Source organism: Callithrix jacchus, chromosome 11 (assembly GCF_049354715.1).
Source record: "Callithrix jacchus isolate 240 chromosome 11, calJac240_pri, whole genome shotgun sequence".
Classification (NCBI taxonomy): domain Eukaryota; kingdom Metazoa; phylum Chordata; class Mammalia; order Primates; family Cebidae; genus Callithrix; species Callithrix jacchus.
The window spans coordinates 40228332-40251979 of NC_133512.1; the positions used below are offsets into that span (position 1 = coordinate 40228332).

Consider the following 23648-nt stretch of genomic DNA (forward strand, 5'->3'; position numbering starts at 1 on the left):
AGTATAAATTTGGTACAAATTTCTGCAGAATATTTTGACAATGTGTAAAAACCCTTAATATATTTATATGCCTTGACCCAGGAATAATATTCTAGGATAGGAATCTATTTTAGGTAAATGGCTGGGGATGTGCTCAAGGATTTGTAGGGAAGAAAATATTATAATTTATAATAGTCCAATACTCAAAACAACCTAATTATAAAATAACATTAAGAGACTGGTAAAGGTCAGAGAGATCCAAGATGGCCGATTAGCAGCAGCTCAGGATTGTAGCTCCCAGAGAAAGCGCAGAGAGTGAGTGGATGCCACACTTCCAGACAAATTTTTATTGCCCACAGACCAGTAGATTCCCGATGGAGGAGCCCCATGGGTTGCCAGCGTGACTCTTTTGGCCAGCGCAGTTGTTTTGCTGGCGCCCTAGCACGGCGGTTCTGAGTACAGAGTATACGGGACTGGGTGCCCTTTAGTTGGCATTTGGAGCTCTGGGAAGGCAGAGTCACCCATTCAGCTGATTGAAGTGGGGACTGAAGCGGGGAGCCAGACCAGGAGATTCCCGGGCAGAAAAGTGCCACAAATCTCGGCACTGCTGTTTCAGCCGGCGCAATGCCCCCACAAAAAAACAGCAATTGGAAGCGCTGAAGATTGAGAGTTTCACAGCAAGCACAGCTGAACCCAGGAAGGTCCAGCTCTGTAGGGGAGGGGCATCCGCCGAAGGAAAACTAAGAAACAACTTCATCACCAACAAGCTGGATGACCGCTCAGAGACCCAATCTGAAAGTCAGCAATTACAAAGACAACAGGTGGGTACATCCACAAAGATGGGAAGAAACCAGCACAAAAAGGCTGAAGATACCCAAAATCAGAATATCTCTCCTCCTACAAGGGATCGCAGCTCCTCATCAGCAACAGAACAAGGCCTGATGGAGAATGAGTGTGATGAATTGTCAGAATCAGGTTTCAGAAGGTGGATAATAAGAAACTTCTGTGAGCTAAAAGAACATGTTCTAACCCAATGCAAAGAAACTAAGAACCTTGAAAAAAGGTTTGACAAAATGCTAATGAGAATAGACAATTTAGAGAGGAATATAAGTGAATTAAAGCTGAAAAACACAACACAAGAACTTCACGAAGTATGCACAAGTTTTAACATTCAAACTGATCAAGCAGAAGAAAGGATATCAGAGGTCGAAGACCAACTTAATGAAATAAAATGAGAAGACAAAGTTAGAGAAAAAAAGGCTAAAAAGTAATGAGCAAAGTCTCCAAGAAATATGGGACTATGTGAAAAGACCTAATCTATGTTTGACAGGTGTACCTGAATGTGACAAAGAGAATGAATCCAAGCTAGAAAATATTCCTCAGGATATTATCGAGGAAAACTTTCCCAACCTCCCAAGGCAGAACAATACTCAACTCCAGATAATACAGAGAAAACCGCAAAGATATTCCTCAAGGAGAGCAACACGAAGGCACATAATCATTAGATTTACCAGGGTTGAAATGAAGGAAAAAACACTAAGGGCAGCCAGAGGAAAAGGTCAGGTTACCAACAAAAGGAAGCCTATCAGACTCACAGCAGATCTCTCAGCAGAAACCCTACAAGCCAGAAGAGAATGGGGACCAATATTCAACATCCTTAAAAAAAAAGAACTTTTAACCCAGAATTCCATATCCAGCCAAACTAAGCTTCATAAGTGAAGGAAAAATAATTTTTTTTGCGAACAAGCAAGTACTCAGAGATTTTGTCACCACAAGGCCTGCTTTACAAGAGCTTCTGAAAGAAGCATTATACATAGAAAGGAACAACTAGTATCAGCCATTCCAAAAACATACCAAAAGTTAAAGAGTATCACCATAATGAAGAATCTACATCAACTAATGGGCAAAACAGCCAGCTAGCATTAAATGGCAGTATTAAACTCATATATATCAATATCAATCCCAAATTTAAATGGACTAAATGCCCCAATCAAAAGACACAGACAGGCAAATTGGATAAAAAGCCAAAACCCATGTGTATGCTGCATCCAGACCCATCTCACATGCAAGGATACACAAAGACTCAAAACAAAGGATGGAGGAAGATTTACCAACCAAATGGAGAGCAAAAAACAAAAAAGCAGGAGTTGCAATTCTCGTCTCTGATAAAATAGACTTTAAAGCAACAAAGACCTAAAAAGACAAAGGAGGACATTAAATAATGGTAAAAGAATCAATGCAACAAGAAGAGCTAATGATCCTAAATATAAACATACCCAATACAGGAGCACCCAGATACATAAGGCAAGTTCTTAATGCCTTACAAAGAGACTTAGACTCTCACATAATAATAGTGGGAGGCTTTAACACTACATCGTCAATATTAGACAGATCAATGAGACAAAATTAACAAGGATATCTAGGACTTGAACTCAGACCTGAAATAAGTAAACTTAATAAACATTTACAGAACTCCCCACCCCAAATTCACAAAACATACATTTTTCTCAGTATCACATCACACCTATTCTCAAAGTGACCACAAAATTGGAAGTAAATCACTCCTCAGCAATTGCATAGCATTTCACAGGTTTAAATAAAATATTGGTTGGCTCCTTGTTTGTTATTTCCCTCCCTTATTCCTTCCTGTCTCCATTGTTAAGCACATTTATTGACATAAAAGAGGTTTTTAATACCCATTTTTAGACTGCATTCTAGCCTGGGCAATAGAGCAGGATTTCCATTCTCTCTCCCTCTTTCTCTTCCTCTTCCTTTCTCTCTTTTATTCTTTTTTTCTTTCTCTCTCTTTTTCTTTCTTTTCTTTTTCCTTTTTTCTATCTTTTCTTTCTTAAAAAATAATAATAATAATTTATGTCAACACTCCACCTTTGTCATGGTGAAACACAACTTTCTAATCCTTAAGTGTGGGCTGTGCATGGTTTCCTTCCAAGAAGTACAGTATGGAGAAGAGTTTGGGGAGAAGTAACTTCACAGTGGAGAAACCTGACAGCTAGGTAGGTTGTCTGGGGTAACAACAACAGTGATAAGTCATGTTGATAGTATGTTTCAAGGGCTATGATATGATAAAAATGGTACTTTATCTCTGTGATCCTCCTCCCCAAATCCTATACTCCCAGTGTAATTATGAGGACAGCACCAAATTCCAAGAGAAGAGAGGCATTCTGAAAAAAAAAAAAAAAGAGAGACTGGCAAAATAAATTGGCATGCCCTCACAATGAATACTAGGCAAACATATAAAAATCTCATTTTAGAACACTATTTCATAATATAAGAAATGTTTATGGTCTGCTGCTATGGAAGGGAGAAGAAAAACCTAGAAGATCCACAGTCACACTATGGTGGATGGTCTGCTGCTATGGAAGGGAGAAGAAAATCCTAGAAGATCCACAGTGACCATATGGTGGACCTAAGAATAACTTCTATGTCCTGCTGTATGTGTGGTGGATAGCTTTCAAGATGACCCAATGATACACACCTTCTTGGCACTCACTCCCTTGTGTCATTATGCCCCACACTGTATCAAGGTTGGTTAGTAGAGTCAATAAAATACAGCAGAAAGAACAGTGTGTCCATTCATTCATTCATTCATTCATTCGAGACAGAGTCTTGCCTATCTCCCAGGGTGGAGTGCAGTGGTGTGATCTCAGCTCACTACAATCTCTGCCTCCCAAATTCAAGTGATTCTTGTGCTCCAGCCTTCTGAGTAACTGGGATTACATGTGTGCACCACCACCCCTGGCTAATTTTTGTATTTTTAGTAGAGACAATGTTTTACCATGTTGGCCAGGCTGCTCTTGAATTCCTGGCCTCAAGTGATCTGCCCACCTCAACCTCCCAAACTGCTAGAATTACAGGCATGAGCCACCGCATCCAACCAGTATGTAATTTCTGAGAGTAGTTCATAAAAGACATTGTAGCTTCTACTTTACTCTCTCTTGGATCACTCACTCTGAACCAAGAAGAGGCCCAAATGGCAAAAAACCTACACCTTCTGCCAATAGCCAGTGAGGAACTGAGGCCTCCAATCAATAGCCATGTGAGTGAACCATTTTTGAAATGGGTCCTCCGGCTCCAGTCGTCTTCAAATAATAGCAGCTCCAGCCCACAGCTTGACAGCTACTTTAGGAGAGGCATAGCCAAAATAGCTCAGTTAAATCTCTTCCAGATTCCTGACTTTCAGAAATTTTGTGGTAAAATTAATGTTTGTCATTTTAAGTTGTTAAATTTTAGGGTAATTGTTATACAGCTAAGCATGTTTCTCCATATTTTCCAAGTATCTATGGATAACATGTACTGCTTTTAAAATTAGAGAACAAACTACCATTTTAAAACACTAGACATTGTCCATGCAATCCTAATACAGATTTTTGGAGATTAATTCCAGTGTTTCAATTCGTCAAGCTAAATGTTTCCAAAGGATCGTCACACTGATGCATACATGTGCTAGTCCAGCATACATATGCTAGTGAGTTCAACTCCAAATTGAATGTTACAGTTACAATAAATCAGCAACTTTAAAAGTACCCAAAAAGGCCTTTGAAAATAAAGAATGAGAGGGCCGGCTCAAGCCTGTAATCCCAGCACTTTGAGGTGGGTGGACCACCAGGTCAAGAGATCGAGACCATCCTGGTCAATATGGTGAAACCCCATCTCTACTAAAAATACAAAAAAAAAAAAAAAATTAGCTGGGCATAGTGGCGCATGCCTGTAATCCCAGCTACTCAGGAGGCTGAGGCAGAAGAATTGCCTGAACCCAGGAGGCGGAGGTTGTGGTGAGCCGAGATCGCGCCATTGCACTCCAGGCTGGGTAACAAGAGCAAAACTCCGTCTCAAAAAGGAAAAAAAAAAGAAAGAAAAGAAAGTATGAGAGAAAGCTAAATATTAAATGCAAATGGCTTTTGAAAAAGTGCACAAACTATAAGAAAAGCAAGAGAAAAAAATAAAGATAAAAATAATTATTAATTTCAAAAATACTAAAATATTACATTCTAGTAAATAAAGCCAAAGATATTTAGAGAAGGAATGAATAAGAGGAAAACAAAAGGCAAATCTTAATATTCAAGAAAATGATAAAATAATAAAAGATGAATGAAAAACACAGAAAAAGAGTAAAAGAATTATAAATAATATGTATAGTTGGTTGTTAAAGAATAAATTTTAATAGTTCAATGACATTAAAAGATGATCCCAGATGAGTAGAATATATAAACCCTAAAGATCTCAACAGTTTTAGAAGAAATTTAAGTAAACGATTATTGTCAAATAAACCTTAATGATATTTTGTATGGATCTTTTAAACATTGAAATAATGAAAAAATATGGATTTTTAAAAAAAATCTATTTTAGAATGTTACATTCTAAATATTACATTCTAGCTGATATGGTAAGTCAATATGGTTTTTAAAAAAAAGGCCCTTCCTCAAGATAGTTTACTGTCCTCCCTTGTAAAACTGTCATAATACCTAAAGAAATTACAATATTATAGATGGCAATGTATAACTTGTATAATCACAAGTGATGGGCCTAATAGCTCTGACACTAAAACCTGAAAATCAGGTGACAAAACAGAAAACTATGATTCAGTATCAACAATCTTGCTAGATGAAATATATTTCAAACCCAACAGTATATTAAATAATAATAAACCATGTCCAACTGAGTTTACATCAGAAATCCCAGAATGGTTTAATACTAGGCAATCTATTAATGAAGTTACAACATCAGTAGGTAAAAATCAATTAAAACAGAACCTATCTCTGCCTGTTAAATAACAGGTAGTCATCTCAATACATGTCCATAGGCCAGGAAACCAGGGTAGTTCTATAATATAATAAAGATTCCCTATCTTTCACTTAGAATGAGCACCTTATTAAATATTTAGCTGAGTGGTTTCCAACAAAACCAGACATACAGACACCTATCATCAACATTAGTGTTGGTGACAGTCTTTTTCTATTGTCCACCACTGACAGCCCCACCTCGTACCACAACGAGGACGACGAGGAGGACGATGAGGCCTACGACACCATGGTGGAGGAGCAGTATGGCCAGATGTACATCAAGGCCTCCGGCAGCTACGCAGTGCAAGAGAAGCCTGAGCCAGTACCCCTGGAGAGCCGCTCCTGTGTCCTCATCCGCCGCGACCTCGTGGCCCTGCCTGCCAGCCTCATCAGCCAGATCGGATACCGCTGCCACCCCAAGCTCTACTCGGAGGGGGACCCCAGCGAGAAGCTGGAGCTGGTGGCAGGCTCTGGGGTCTACATCACACGTGGCCAGCTGATGAACTGCCACCTCTGCGCGGGGGTGAAGCACAAGGTCTTGCTGCGGAAACTTCTGGCCACCTTCTTTGACAAGAACACGCTGGCCAACAGCTGCGGGACGGGCATCCGCTCATCCACCAGTGACCCCAGCCGGAAGCCACTGGACAGCCGGGTCCTGAACGCTGTGAAACTGTACTGTCAGAACTTCGCCCCCAGCTTCAAGGAGAGAGAGATGAATGTGATCGCCGCGGACATATGTACCAACGCCCGCCGCGTTCGCAAGCGCTGGCTGCCCAAGATCAAGTCCATGCTGCCGGAGGGCGTGGAGATGTACCGCACAGTCATGGGCTCCTCGACCGCCGGCGCGCCCCTTGACCCTGAGTTCCCGCCCGCCACTGTGGCACAGGTGTTCGAGCAGCGCATCTATGCCGAGCGGCGGAGCGACGCCGCCACCATCGTGGCTCTGAGAACTGATGCCGTGAATGTTGACCTGAGCGCCGCGGCCAACCCCGCCTTCGACGCCAGTGAGAAGGTGGACGGGGCCGGCTCGGTCATTCAGGAGGTGGCTGCCCCCGAGCCGCTGCCCACTGGCGGCCAGAGTCCCCCGCAGCCCTTCGAGCAGGGCGGGGGCAGCCCCAGCAAGCCCCAGACGCCGGCGGCCGTGGCCCGGAGGCCGGAAGGCACCTATACAGGGACTCTGTAAGCGTAGCTGGGTGGCTGCGCAAGGGACCGAGTACTAGAGCTGCTTGCGTGCGACACTAATACAAACAAATGTGATCAAGCCAAAAAAAAAAATGGTGGTACCAAATGACAGTCTTACCAACACAATAGAAAAAGAGCAAAGATTTTTAAGTATTGGGATGGTAGATTATATGTACTTAATAATATTATTGATTGTCTAATAAAAATAAGAGATTTCAGTGAAATCCATGAACTTTAATGAGATTTTGTTAAACTTTCAAATATGCCAATAAGAACAGTTGGAAAACTTTTTTTTTTTCCTTTTTTTTGAGATGGCGTCTCACTCTGTCACCCAGGCTGGAGTGCAATGGCGCAATCTCAGCTCATTGCAACCTCCACCTCCCACATTCAAGCGATTCTCCTACCTCAGCCTGCTGAGTAGCTGGAATTACAGGCACATGCCACTGCGCCCAGCTAAGTTTTGTATTTTTAGTAGAAACGGGGTTTCAACATCTTGGCCAGGCTGGTATCGAACTACTGACCTTGTGATCCACCCGCCTCAGTCTCCCAACAGTTGGAAAACTTTCTAGGAAAACTCCAAACATAACCAACCGACAAATCAATTAACCAATTAATCAATCTCTCTGTTTTCTCTCTCTCAATCTCTATCTCCAGCACATGCGCGCACACACACATGCATGCACACATACATACATTTCATGCTGCATACACCTAAAAGTAAAATTATCATATTTACTGAAAATAAGAAAGAGAGGGTGCCTTCTGAAGAGGTGAAAGACAAGAGAAGCCATAGTAAAGAAATGACACAACTCTAGAAAGCCATCATGCATATGAATACGATATACCAGATGAATTACTTCTCTCTTTATGAGAAATGAGAAATGTTTCAGAAATCGTCTAAATATGTATTTATATGATTGACAAAAACAGCTTGGAATATGCCAATGGAGCCCAAGGGTATATAACAAACATTTTTAGCCGAATATTTATCTTTTCTTCAGGAGAACCAAGGCAAGAAAAACCCCCAATGGGATGAAGTAAGTAAGTTTTCCTTTCATCCACCCTATTTTCTTTGGAGTCACTAACCTCCAAAAGCCCCACAGTTCTGGGACTACATTTTAAGTTACAAGAGAGCAGTGCCCCCTTTTGGTACCAAATGCCAAAAGTTCTTCAGATCCTCAACACTTCCACATAAAATTTAACAAAGCAAACTATTGAGCTACCAATCCTTCCTACGGTAAAACAGGAACGATTTACCCACATTAGCATAATCATGGATACATTTGGCAAAGATCACTTTTCATGTATCATTTTCTTTTCTTGACAGTGACTATAGGACCTTACATACTAACAGAAAACTGATGTATATTAATTGACTGCATAGGCCTTGTTGGCTCATTCCAACACAAATCTCTCTACATAAGGGACAGACTTTCTCTAGGATAATAATATCTCTTATATCTCTTATCTAATGACATCAAAATGCTGTTTTCAACTGGCCCACCCAGGTATCAGATTTCATATTCAAATCTGGATCTTGCATACAACTGTGTGAAATGTAAAAAATGGAGTTAAGTAACTGTTTGGATATAATACTGTCTAATAGAACAGGGTAGAAGAGAATAATCCATTTATTAGAAAGGAATATTCTCTACTGGTTCCCCCTTTCATTTCCAAGAAACAACAAATAACATGAATTCTTTGCTAACAAACAGCGTAAGCCCGTTATTATACCACAGTAATTAAGTATAAACCGTTCTATCATTTTACAATATCTTTCAAGAAGTACCATTTTGTAGCTGCAAATGAAAATAACACCAACATGACTCACACTTCTAATCCAAGCACTTTGGGAGGCCGAAGTGGGTGGATCACTTGAGGTCAGTTGTTCAAGACCAGCCTGGCCAACATGGTGAAACCCCATCACTACTAAAAATACAAAAATTAGCTGGACATGGTGGTGCATGTCTGTAATCCCAGCTACTTGGGAGGCTGAGGCAGAAGAATCTCTTGAACCTGGCAGGCGGAGGTTCCATGCAATGAACTGAGACTGCACCACTGCATTCCTGCCTGGGCAACAGAGCAAGACTCCGAAAAAGAAAATAATGCCAACAGTATGTTCTTCCAAAATAGTAAAAAAAATAAGATCTTTTCCATGCCCCATCAGTTTGCTTTGAGTGGACAGAATCATAACAAAGAGGTCTTTTTATAAACAATGCTTGGCTTCATTTCCTGCTGTCTATGACAGAATTTGTAGGTATACCCTGCTGCAAGCACTAATGAATTTATTTATCTTATTTTGTTAAATAAAGACATAAAGGTAATATTTGCTTTTGTAAATGTTATACCCATCATATATATTTATATATAATGGATATTATATATTATGTATATTTCCTATGCTGTTTCATATCACACAAGTGCTTACCAATTTCTTCAATTACTACCCACCAGTGTAATTCTTTTTTTCTTTTCTTTTTTCTTTTTATTTTTTTGGCAGAGTTTCATTCTTGCCACCCAGGCCGGAGCACAATGGTGTGATCTCAGTTCATTGCACCCTCTGCCTCCCAGGTTCAAGTGATTCTCCTGCCTCAGCCTCCCAAGTAGCTGCTGGAATTACAGGCATGTGCCACTACACCTGGCTAATTTTGTACTTTTAGTAGATACAGGGTTTCACTGTGTTGGTCAGGCTGGTCTCAAACTCCCAACCTCATGTATCAGCATGCCTCAGCCTCCCAAAGTGCAGGGATTATAGACATGAGCCACCATGCCCGGCCTCTATCAGTGTAAGTCTTAACTATATATTTGGAAAAGCACCAAAGTGAGATTTTCCTCAGCAATATGAATTACGTTTTAAAGCACATCAGTTATAATTCATCTAACAAGGTGGGATAAGAGAGATCAGACCCGTTCACATATTAATCTAAGTTTAAAATAAATCCTAAGAAGCAACCCTGTAAATTTCCTGAAGTATACAAAGATGGCCAGAGGCATATATTTACCTCTGAAAAAGCAGCCCTACTTAGGCCAAATGCCAATTTTCACAGCTTAATGGGTGGAATTAAAGATTCAGAGTCAGACAGACCATGAATACAAGAGTAGCTTCAAATTCTGGCTGTAATACTTTCTGTATGATGTTGAATAATCATCATTCTAGTGATAATTCTAGAATAATTATACTCTATTAATATAAAAATATTGTATTAATAGTGTCATCCTTATCTGTAAAGCAATAAAAATATATGCCTTATAATGCTACGTTGTAATGAGACTTAAATGCAATAATGTATAAAGTGATTAGCACAGTTCCTGGTAAGAGTAAATAGCCTGTAGCTACTATCATAACGATGTTTATGTTCTAATATCACTTATCCTAGAAATGAAATACTCTCTCCTCTTAAACTGAGTAAGGAAACAACTGCTGGGTGATTACTAAACTTACAAAGCTGGAAGGCCTGGAATTACAGAAAAATTATGACTCAAAAGATCCTTCAAAGGTACTTCGCAATCTGTTACATGCTGTCTCATAGGCATGTCTCAAGAAATAAAGCACAAAATATTTCAATGCCTATAATGGGAAACCAGGGCTTAAGTGTCTTTTCCAAGAAGTGGTGTCACCAGTGAAAATGGAAGAATCGATAGCTTCACATCTCCTAAAAGTAGGCTATATCAGAGTTTAGGTCTTACAGACTGAATAGCTTACACATTTAGCTTTGCTATTTTGTCTGAATGGGAGCTGGATAAAATTAGAATTTAGCCAGTGTCAGTGACTATGTTTGCAGTCCTCAGCTGATTAAAATCAGTCATGGCTACATCAGGCTAATAGGGAAAATTTCTTCTCAAAGAATATGATCATAAAAATAAAATGCCCAGGACTACCACATCAATAAGCATCTGTAAGCAAGCAATAATTCAGTAAATATTATCAGAGTTTATAGTAATTAGACATGGGTAGAAGAAAGTTAAAAATTAGCTAAACCATTTTTCCATAAGCAAAGCAATATATTTTCAAATATGAAAAATCCTGATCCGTTCTATATACGTGAGGTTGTAAGGAGTAAAATGGAGAGGGAGGTCATAAATACTGCTCATCATCCTCTAAATGCCAAATTGAAACATTAACCACTGGCATACAAAAATTCTTGAACAGTACAGATATTTCTGTAACCTGGTAAAAGTATTCTTTGTCTTGCCCTAGAGGGAAAATTTATTAAAATAAATTAACATTTTACTGGGTCTCTAATTGGAAGTGGCTGTTCTCAACAAACATGTTTATCAAACACTGTGACTGGCAAAATGTATTACTGTAGCTGTAGTTATCCAAATTACATGCTGTCTAAAGCAAAAAGGGCAAAAGCCATCTGGCTCATATAACTTGCATTTTCTAGACAGCTTGCAGCTGGTTCTGATTAAGCAGCATCTCAGAACTCCCAGAGATCTATTTTTATCCCTGCAAGTGTATTTTTAGGACTCACACATCCAAGGCACAGGGCATTTACATTAATAAATGAACAACCACTTTGATTAGGAAAAGGTTTATGTGACACTCTGGTTTAGTCTCCAGCTGCACAAATGGACTGCAAGTTGTATATGACAATCTGAAACCTAATCCTTAGAACTTATCTCCTCTCTGGCCATTGTAGTATCTCAAGGGAGGAACACAGAAAAATGGCCTCCTCTGTCTTACGAAATAATCAAGGAAATATATCATAACAAGAAACTTGACTGCATTATCTTACCTAGGAGGCTGGCACAATTATTAATCTGTTTTACAGATGAAGGAACAAAGGTTTTGAATGGCTAAATAACATCTTCAATATAAATAGTCAGTGAATGATACAGCCAGGACCCATACCTGTATCTTTGATGACGCAACAAAAATTCACACCTGTATTTTCTGGCTACAGAGCCTGAGCTAATATTAACCACAAGATTATGCTGTCTCATCACTGACAGGGTTAATAGCGAATTTTAAAAATGTATTTTCTTATAAGAAAGTGTAATAATATATGAGGTAAAGAGGTAATCATAGATTTTGATGGAAGAAGCATATTAGAGCATTCTAGAACTGAATAACAATACAGATTTGTATTAATAAATCTTATAATAAAGATAACAATGATAAAGAAGCTTTTTTCTTCTTTAAATCTCCATAATTGTATTATTCATCATCCTGTCCATCATCATCCTAATCATCAAATTAGGATGAATTCAGACATGCATGCTCGATAGAAACATGCAACATTTAGATTGCCATAAAGACATGGACATTCCATTTTATATAAGCCTCTCTCCAATGAAACACAATGAATCACTGAGCAAAGTGAACAAATCAGTTTTTTAATAACTCAAGAATTCTCTTCATCCTTCATCCTAGGTGACTTTCCCCTTTGTTCACTCCACCATGATGGCCATTTTTCCCTCCAACTCACACTCTCCCCTTCCCTCCAGGACTTCTAAGTCTCCTCCTTCACTCTTCCTTCTCAACTAACTGTCCTCACAGAAGGCTTCTCTCACTCCCTCCATGTTATTTACTCTCACAACACTCTGTTTTCACACAATAATTACAATGGCCACTGGACATTTTTACATCCTCTGAGCTTAGGAAAATGACTGGCACTCAAAAGTGCCTGCTGCATACATAACCACAAAAGTCATTCTATCCAGGCACAATTGTAGAACATGTAGCATACCTAGTTATCTCCATATTACCATTTTCTTCTTGTTTGTCATCAATTAAGTAGACACTAGTGAATGTCTAGATAATTTTTTCATAAGAATCAAGTCTAATGGCCATGAAATACTGTACAATAATCATTTCAGAAGGAAATCATGAGTGTATAAGCACTTCTATTGAAGCAAGTCATTTCAAATGCAAGGACAAAAGATCAAATCAATTCAGATATCCTTAACATTGGCCTTCTCTCACGGTAGCATAGCATTATCAAGTTCAAAATAAACAATACCAGAAGTTCACCTACTATGTGCTATATTTAAATTCAAGAAATAGCCTCAGGGCCTAAAAATTCTAATTTGTGTTTAAGTTCAGATTTGTCATGTTGAAACTGCAGGTAAGTGGGCTTCTCACTTGTGCTTGTGTGAAGATGAGGAGATCTTCACACAAAAAGAGCTTTCTAAAACAACAGGTGAAATGCTGTTGATTAGATAGTCACTGATAGGATTCCTGAATCACAAATTCAAAACTAAAATTTTCTCCTTTTATTATTAGACATTCTCATTCCACAGCTATGGTCACATCCTGAGTTTCCAGGGAATTTTACACATCCTGACTGGTAACTACTTGTATGCATTTTAAGTAACTGTGGTCATATTTACCATCATGACTCCAAAGGAAAGGCCATCCTGTACAAAAATGTCCTACCCTTGACGTCACTGCTACACTCCCCATACAAATAATTATCTTCTGATGATAAAAACAGATAATAATGAATGGTTGCCAAGTTGTCTCTCCTCTGGATTGTCATGGAAGATTAAGTGTTAAAATGATGAACGTGGCTTTAAATAAAAGGGATTATCTCATCACAAATAAATACAAATTGTGATTTAATAGCATGAGAAACTACTTCATGCTCAAATTTAGAAGTAGAGAAAAGAAAAATTCTATCTAATAGCTTATCTTGAACTAAAAATTACTTAGCCATATTAAGTTGGCTTTGGTTCCACCTAATATAGCAAGTCGCTAAAAACAAAAACAATGCTTCTCTGATTCTGGAAGTCTATGTGTCACAGAGTGCAAAGTAAGAAAAGGAGTAACTGGTTTTAAAATAGGCTTGGTAAGTAACTCAATTACATTATAATGAACTCTTCTCAACATATCTTTAGTTTTAAAGGCAAAATGTGGGTTATATTTGAAAAATATTAACGGTTATGCAACAAGCTGATTTACTCTACACTGCCTGAAATAGGAAACCCTATTAACTGGAAGTTACGATTCATTAGAAAAGTGTCAAATTTCCAAAGCCAATTATGCTAATAAGCATTTACTGAATTTGAATTTTTGAAAATTAACAATCTGATTATAAATTCAAGGTTTCCCCATTAGATATATTTTGAGAGCCATATCTATGTCTTATCTTATTTAAGGTTGTATCACAGAATATCGCAGAATATCTGGATCATACTAGGTGCCAATAAATGCCCAACGAACTAGACAACATTTTAAAGCATTCCTACTATGTGCTTCACTTGCTTCATTATTTCAGAAAAAAAGGTTTCCAGAATGTATTGTTTGTAGTTGTCCTTAGACGTCAAAAAGAGAACCAATGTCAGTGTTAAAAAAAAAAAAAAGTACCTGTTCTTTTGCCTTAAGATGTTCTGCCTTTTTATTAAGTTCCAACCACTCTGATTTCAACAAAGGGAAATTTGATTTGACTCATCTCAAAATTGTTGAACAATCAACAACAATTCAATCTGCATCTTAAAGATTCAATTCCACAATTTTGCATCAGTAACAGTAGCAGTCTTAGGTTTCATAAAAGATTACATTTCACACCAGAGTAATTAATAAACAAAAAGAAGAGCATATCTTAACTAAAAGTCAGAAGTGCTTGGCAAGAGACATGGCTATAGAAAAAACACTGGGTCAAGATGAGTTTGAGTCAAAATTCAGCACTTACTAGCAATGTGATTTGGGCTCATCTCTCCCTGAGGCTTATTAGCAGTCTCCTATATTAAATGGGGACCATAAAGCATTTACCTCATGGGTTTACTATGGAAAGTAATATGCAATAAGATATGAAAAATCTCTTGGCATAGTGACTGTTATATTACCAGGTGATCAATAAAGTTTTGTTGAGTCAGAATGTAAAAGGTCACAAAACCGGAAAAGTCACTAGTCTTTCTATTAAAATGTCTGTGCCTACAATGGTTTATGAAGATTACAGATAAAAGGGCCTACAAGCATTTAGAAATGACATAAAAAACAAAATAAAATTTGAAAAAATGGAAAGCTGCTAAATAAGGTACATTGACAAGTTACTTTTGTTTATTCAGTGGATTAACACTTAACTAAGGGAAAATTAAGTTGTATATAACAAAACATTAAATGCAGAAAATGCATGTCTAAGTAAGGCAGGCATCTTTTCCTGACTCAATCACATTTCAAGACTCTTAGACTTATGAGCTACATAATTTATGTGGTACCTTTCAGTATCTCCTTATTTTTCATTTTCCTCATGCTAATTTAATTTTCATTATTTAGCTTTCTTTCCTTCTCATTGACAGCTGGATCAAATTTTCCTTTAAATTTTTTTCTGTACTCTATCTTACCAATGATAACTTTGTTTACAACTTAAAGTAGATACAGGCCAGGTATGGTGGCTCACACCTGTAATCACAACACTTTGGGAGGCAGAGGTGGGTGGATGGCTTGAGTCCAGGAATTGGAGACCAGCCTGGCCAACATGGCAAAACCCAGTCTCTACAAAAAATAAAAAAATTAGCCAGCCATGGTAGTGCAAACCTGTAATCCCAGCTACTAAGGAGCCTGAGGTAGTCGAATCGCTTGAGCCTGGGAGTTAGTTGGAGGCTACCTGATCCTTGTTCACGCCACTACAATCCAGGCTGGATGACAAAGTGAGACCCTGACTCAAAAGAAAGAAAAAAAAAGATACTCTCAGACATTCTGGATACAAATGACTAGGTTCATCCCATAAGTTAAAATTGGCTTCAGATTTGGGGGGTCATTTTGTTTGTTGCAGATGATGTTAAGGGAGAAGTGGTAGCTAGGATGAGATAGAAAATGTGAAGGAGGTCATCTGGGTAACTATAAGCATTTGAATTTGTCCCTCAAAAAGAAGAACTGAACAGCTTGGTCTGAAATCACCCACAGGTAAGATAGTTCTTTGAAAGGAAGTACTACTAAGCACGCACAAGAGAAATTTATTTTAGAAATTAGAGATTCACATAGCTGTGCTACTCCTAAGGAACATGAAAGCAATTTGCTTTTTAAAAATAATACACATAGGCTGAGCATGGTGGCTCACACCTGTAATCCCAGCACTTTGAGAGGCCAAGATGGATGGACCACCTGATATCAGGAGTTCAAGACCAGCCTGAGCAACATGGAGAAACCCTGTCTCTACTAAAAATACAAAATTAGCCAGGTGTGCTGGCACATGCCTGTAATCCCAGCTACGCAGGAGGCTGAGGCAGGAGAATCACTTGAACCTGGGAGGCAGAGGTTGAGGTGAGCCAAGATTGCACCATTGCACTCCAGCCTGGGCAACGAGAGTGAAACTCCGTCTCAAAAATAAATGAATAAATATAAAAATCTAATAATAAATAAATAATTATGAAAGAGAGAGAGCATGTGTGTATGCAGGTATATGTGTGTATGTGGCAAAAGACATCACATGTTATCTATCCTTCTATGCCACAGGACTCTCTTCATTTTGGCTACTAAAAAGTTCAGTATAAAAAAAGAAACAATGACTCTTTGGGCAGATGAGGTGAGAGGATAGCTTGAGCCCAGGAGTTCTGTGAACTATGATTGCACCACTGCACTCAGCCTGGATGATGGAGTGAGAACCTATCTTTATTTAAAATATATAAATAAAAATATTGAATCAAAACAAAATTACATGGACCCTAAAATATTTATTTTCTTGTTTCCATTTAGGACTTCCTACTTATTTATACTTTTCCAGATAATATACCTTTTCTTCTATATACGTTTTCTCATTATTACATTGAATATGTTCTTATAAGATATTTCAAATCAGGGCCAGGTGCAGTGGCTCATGCCTGTAATCCCAGCACTTCGGGAGGCCAAGGCATGCAGATTGCTTTGAGTTCAGGAGTTCAAGACCAACCTGGGCAACATGGCATAAATTCATCTCAAAGAAAAAAAAAAACCCCAGCTACTTGGGAGCCTGGGGCTGGATAATCACTTGAACCCAGGAGGCAGGGGTTGCTGTGAGCCAATATGGCACCAAATCACTCCAGCCTGGGCAACCAAATGAGAATTTGTCTCAAAAAAAAAAAAAAAAGAAGCGATATCTCAAATCATGTTTTTGAATGAGGCAATATGTAAATGAAATAAGATAAACATTACTGCTAAATTTATTATCAAGTTGCTGTCACTCCTCTTCTTGCACTTAAACTAACTTTAAAGACTTGGAACTTGAATTACCAACACAATTTCAGTGTGTCCTCAAAAAGCATTATGCACTCCTTCAAAAGGAGACTTATTAAGGGCCATCCATTTATTTAAGTCAATGGCCCTGTGTATACCCGCATTATTTTTTTATGATTCACATAGGAAACAAACTCATTATTCTTTAATTTCCTGCAACTACAAGAATAATCAAGTAATTGAAGGGCTGAATTTCTCTGGGAATATTCATCCTCCCCCAGACCCCCACCTTTTCTTTTGTATAAAGGGATCCTAGCCAAGGATCTTGTATATAAAAAGAATTACACAAAAGAGAAAGTCCAAAGACAATGTTCCATTGGGATTTATTTACGTTACTGAGACCCTGATTACTCCTGACCTAATTTGTAAATACAAACATATTTTTAAATAACATACAGTTTAGAAACTGAAATAATGGAATAAAATTTATTATGCATTTTAATAGGTTTATGAAACTGATATAAACAGAATTTCAGAAATGACTACTATTAGATGTATGTTTAAATTTTATTTTCCAAAACTCCTTAACACCTTTAATCCCCTCCTTGTTACCAATTAACAGTTGCAGTGATGGAAATTATAATGCACATTCCAAAAATGATCAATCACAGGTTTTCATGACTATAAAACACAGATTGTTTTCTGTAATTTCAATCAGGTTTTCATAAAAATATAGCTTTCTTGGCATACAAATTTTTCATTGGCCTATCAGTTGTTTCAAAAATAAGTGTTCAAAAATTTAACTATTAGAAGTTACTACTCAAAAAATAATCTCGATGACATTTCTACATTTGTATCTGTGTGTAGTATTCTTACCAAATCCCAAAGGTATTTGACCCCACATTCAATAAAGAAAGATAAAAAAAAGTATGGGCTCCGATTTTCTCTGTGAATGTTAAACCCAAAATGTAGACTTCTTTAAAGAAACAAATCAAACACTGAGTTACTTGTAGACTGTCACAAATGATACCCATAAGATTCATATGTTTAATTTGAAAATTTCCTAACCAGTATTTAATATTAAGGAAAACTACAGAATATAATTAGAAAATTAAAAAGATAAACAGAAAATAACCCTGAGGGAGAAGATTATAGGATTTAAAAAAAATCACATTTTTCCAAGTTACTTTGTAGATATAATAAATTAGAAAATTAGATTATAATTAAACTTTCATTAGAACTAGAAAATACAGGAAAAAAAAGGTAAAAATATACTGTCACCTCTGCGCTATCGGTTCTTTGTTCATCTCTCCATTCTGGTTTTGTAGCATTATGGTATAATTATATTTCATGTCTGTTTTTCCAGCAAGTCTTTGACTACTATGAGTGGAAAATTGTTAAATTTTAATTTCCATATTCACACTTTGTCACATGGGGAAGCTCAATGTTTTGTGAAAAAAAGTCCTGAACCTTCTAGATTTTAAAGCATATTGTCAAGCATTAACAATTTAAATAATTAAATTTTAAAAATATTTTTATATCTAATTTGAAATATATCAAAGAATAAAAAAATAAAGTCCAGTAAAATATCTAATTACATGTTAGGACGTAATAATATGATAAAGGGGAAATTTAAAGCAATTGGTGAAGAGAAGACAGAAAGCTATGTAATCAATAAGGCTGACATAACCAGGTAGTAATTTGAGGAAAAAAATTGTTCAAAATTTATGCTGTGCATTATTATTATAATATTAATGTCTCCAATTCCCTATGTGCATTTATGCATATATATATGTGTGTGTTTATACACACATACATATACATAACTTAGTTCATTAAAAAATTAGCATAAAATAGAATTGAACACTTTTTGTAAAATGACAACTTTTTTTTTTTAAGGCTGAGTTTTACTCTTCTTGCCCAAGATGAAGTGCAATGGCTCGATCTCAGCTCAGTGCAACCTCCACCTACCAGGTTCAAGCAATTCTCCTGCCTCACCCTCCAGAGGAGCTGGGATTACAGGCATGTGCCACACCTGGCTAATTTTGTATTTTTTTTTTTTTTTAGTAGAGACATGGTTTCTCCATGTTGATCAGGCTGGTCTCAAACTCTCAACCGGTGATCTGCCCACCTTGGCCTCCCAAAGTGCTTGGATTACAGGCATGAGCCACCACACCTGGCCAAAAACAACAACTTTCAAACCTAGAGTCAATAAAAGAAACAAAATAATGCAAATTTTATAAGAGTTTGCTCTTTAACACTAAGAAAAGTAATAGTCATGATAAAATTTAAAAAAAATATTGCACAGACTAGTCTCGATCCAAGATGGCCGACCACTAACAGCTCAGGATTGTAGCTCCCAGTGAAAGCCCAGAGAACGAGACGACGCCACACTTTTAGATGAATTTTCGTCACTCACCGATCAGCCGATTCCCAGTGGAGGAGCCCCACGGGTCGCCAGCGCGACTCTTGTGGCCGCCGCAGTGGTTTTGCCGGCGTCTTGGCGCAGCAGCTCTTCATGCAGAGCCAACGGGACTGCTTCCCCTACTGACCGGAGTTTGGAGCTCCGGGAAGTCAGAGCCGCTTGTTGCGGACTCAAGAAGGAAGCCAGACCAGAGATTCCCGGGCAGAAGAGCACCATCAGTCTTACCGCTGCTATTTAGGCTGCCACAGTGGGTTGCTCGGATCCCAACACTGGGAATCAATAAGTCGGACGTCGACTCAGAAAACTAATTAGAAAGGCGGTTCATCTACAATGAAGGGAAAAAAACAGCCTAAGAAGGCCGAGTATACTCAAAATCAGAACCCATCAGCAACAGAACAAGCCCTGATGGAAAAGGACTCATCAGTAACGGAACAAGCCCTGATGGAAAAGGACTGTGTTCCATTATCTGAAGTAGGCTTTAAAAGGTGGATGATAAGAAACTTCTGGGAGTTAAAGGAACTTGTTCTAACCCAATGTAAAGAAACTAAGAACTTGGAAAAAAGATTAGATGAAATGTTGAAAAGAATAGACAATATAGAGAGGAATACAAATGAACTTATGGAGTTGAAAAATACAACACAAGAACTTAGTGAAACATGTACAAGCTTAAACAGCCGAATGGATCAAGCAGAAGAAAGGGTATCAGAGGTCGAAGATCAACTTAATGAAACAACACAACAAGACAAGAATAGAGAAAAAAGGATAAAAAGGAATGAGCAAAGTCTCCAAGCAATATGGGACTATGTGAAAAGACCTAATATACGCTTGATCGGTGTACCTGAATGTGACGGAGAGAATGAATTCAAGCTGGAAAATACTCTCCAGGACATTATCCAGGAAAATTTTCCTAATTTAGCAAAGCAGGACACTATTCAACCCCAGGCAATACAGAGAACACCACAAAGATATTCCTCAAGAAGACCAACCCCAAGGCACATAATCGTCAGATTCACCAAGATCGAAACGAAGGAGAAAATATTAAGGGCAGCCAGAGAGAAAGATCAAGTTACCCATAAAGGTAAGCCTATTAGGCTTACAGCAGATCTCTCAATGGAAACCCTACAAGCTAGAAGAGAGTGGGGGCCAATATTCAATATACTTAATCAACAGAACTTTCAGCCCAGAATTTCATATCCTGCCAATTTAAGCTCTACATTTGAAGGAAAAATAAAATTTTTTAGGAACAAGCAAGTACTCAGAGATTTTATTACCACCAGGCCTGCTTTACAAGAACTTCTAAAAGAAGCACTATACATAGAAAAGAACAACCAGTATGACCCTTTCTAAAAATACACCAAAAAGTAAAGAGCATTAACATAAAGAAGAATTTTTATCAATGAAAGGACAAAATAGCCAGTTAATATCAAACGGCAGCAACCCTAAATTTAAATCGACCAAACCTCCCAATCAAAAGATACAGACAAAATCTAACGGTATATCCAAAGATATACATAGACTCAAAATAAAGGGTTGGGAAAAAAAAAACGTACCAACCAAATGGAGAACAAAAATAAATAAATAAGCAGGAGTTGCAATTTTCACATTTGACAAAATGGATTTCAAAGCTACAAGGATACAAGGATAAAAGGATTAATGTAATAATAAGAGATCTTAACACCCAGATACATAAGACCCATAATGAGATTTAGATTCAACGAGACAGAAAATTGATAACGATATCCGGGACTGGAACTAAGATCCAGAACAAATAAACTCAATAGGGCTCTCCATTTTAAACACACAAAATATTCATTATCCACAAAATCTAACGATATATCTAAAGATATACAAAGACTCAAAACAAGGGGATGGAAAAAAGCTCACCAACCAAATGGAGAGCAAAAATAAATAAATAAAAAGCAGGAGTTGCAATTCTCACACTTAATAAAATAGATTTCAAAGCTACAAGGATGCAAGGGTAAAAGGATTATTACAACAATAAGAGATCTTAACACCCAGATACATAAGACACATAATGAGATTTAGATTCAACGAGACAACAAATTGATAAGATATCCAGAACTTGAACTCAGAACCAGAACAAATAAACACAACAGAGGTCTCCATTTTAAACACATAAAATATGCATTAACCACTTTAAACACTCAAAATATTGATCGGCCATTATTGAAACCCATTTTAGGAATGAAGTAATATTCCTTTTTCCCTCTTTTTCTTTTTTTCCCCTTCTTTTTCTCTTTTTCCCTAAAAAAAAAAAAAAAAGAAAATGCAGACTATAACTGAATTAGGGATTCCAACTTACTAGCTATATGATATTGGGTAAGTTGTTTGATTTATCTCAGACTATTTTCATATTTGTAAAATAAAGATAATAACCAACCTATGAAAAATGATGGTAAAATAATACAAACTAAAATCACTTTATAAACAAAAGCCATTTTCTTCCCAGCATATAAAAAAAAAAAAAATATTGCAGAAATATATTTATCAAACACAAGAGATAAAAGGTTGATTTGTATGTTACAGGGGATAAACAATCTGATAGAACAATAGAAAATCTAGAAGAAAAATACCTCAAAAACATGGACATGCACAACAAGAAATTAAATTACCAACTACACATGAAGAAAAAAAGAACACACAAGCATATTATTTACGAAACCAATACAAATTGAAAGAACACTGAAGTATCATTTTATATATATTGAATAAATACAAAAAGTTCTTTAAAAAAGCAATATCCATCACTGTTCAGGGTCTCAAAAAATGAAACTGAGAAACCTATACATTATTGTTAACAATTTACATATTTATATCAGAAAGCAATTTGGCAAAGCACTTCAAAAGCCATTTGTTAAAATCAACATCCTTTGACCCATACAGATATGCAAAGCCTTTAACCTAATAATATCAGGTCAGAAATTTTAAACTGAGTAAATAACTCAAAAAAAAAAAAAAAAAGGCTGATTCAAAGAGATGCTTGTGGTGATATAATTTGCAACAGCAGAACTTTATAAATCTAGGTCTTTAACACCATAGGAATGATTAAGTAAACTACAGATTATCAAACAACCACTCCTGAAGGAAAATCATAAAGTCATTAAAAAGTACAGAACAGAGGCATCAGAAGCAACACTACACATCTACAATCATCTGATCTTTGACAAACCTGAGAAAAACTAGCAATGGGGAAAGGATTCCCTGTTTAATGAATGGTGTTGGGAAAACAGACTAGCCATGTGCAGAAAGCAGAAACTAGACCCCTTTCTGACACCTTACACTAAAATTAACTCCAGATGGATTAAAGACTTAAACATAAGACCTAACACCATAAAAACCCTAGAAGAAAATCAAGGCAAAGCCATTCAGGACACAGGCATAGGCAAGGACTTCATGGCTAATACACCAAAAGCAATGGCAACAAAAGCCAAAATAGACAAATGAGATCTAATTAAACTCCAGAGCTTCTGTACAGCAAAGGAAGCAATCATTAGAGCAAACCAGCAGCCAACAGAATGGGAAAAAAATTTTGCAATCTACGCATCTGACAAAGAACTAATATCCACAATCTACAAAGAACTAAAACAGATTTACAAGAAAAAAAAAACACACATTCAAAAGTGGGTGAACGATATGAACAGACACGTTACAAAAGATGACATCAATGAAGTCAACAAACATATGAAAAAATGCTCATCAACCCTGGTCATTAGAGAAATGCAAATCAAAACCTCACTGAGATACTATCTCACACCAGTTAGAATGGCGATCATTAAAAAATCTGGAAACAACAGATGCTGGAGAGGATGTGGAGAGATAGGAACACTTACTGTTGGGAGTGTAAATTAGTTCAACCAATGTGGAAGACAGTGTGGCGATTCCTCAAGGACATAGAAATAGAAATATCATTTATTTGGCCCAGCAATCCCATTACTGGGTATATACCCAAAGAATTATAAATTGTCCTATTTTAAAGACACATGTACACATATGTTCACTGCAGCACTGTTTACAATAGCAAAGACCTGGACCCAACCCAAATGTCCATCATAGATACACTGGATAAAGATAATGTGGCACATATACATCATGGAATACTATGCAGCCATAAAAAATCATGAGTTCATGTCCTTCATAGGGACAT

General features: G+C 37.3%; 1 protein-coding gene and 1 pseudogene across 18 annotated transcripts in view; one reads left to right on the forward strand and one right to left on the reverse strand.

Moving 5' to 3' along the window:
• Positions 1-23648, reverse strand: part of HDAC9 (histone deacetylase 9) — a 959772-nt gene that overhangs the window by 810010 nt on the left and 126114 nt on the right. The window lies entirely within an intron of this gene.
• Positions 3971-7159, forward strand: LOC100894508 (nucleus accumbens-associated protein 2 pseudogene; annotated as a pseudogene). The gene is made up of 2 exons (XR_013523793.1): positions 3971-4201; positions 5857-7159. The product of XR_013523793.1 is annotated as a nucleus accumbens-associated protein 2 pseudogene (transcript).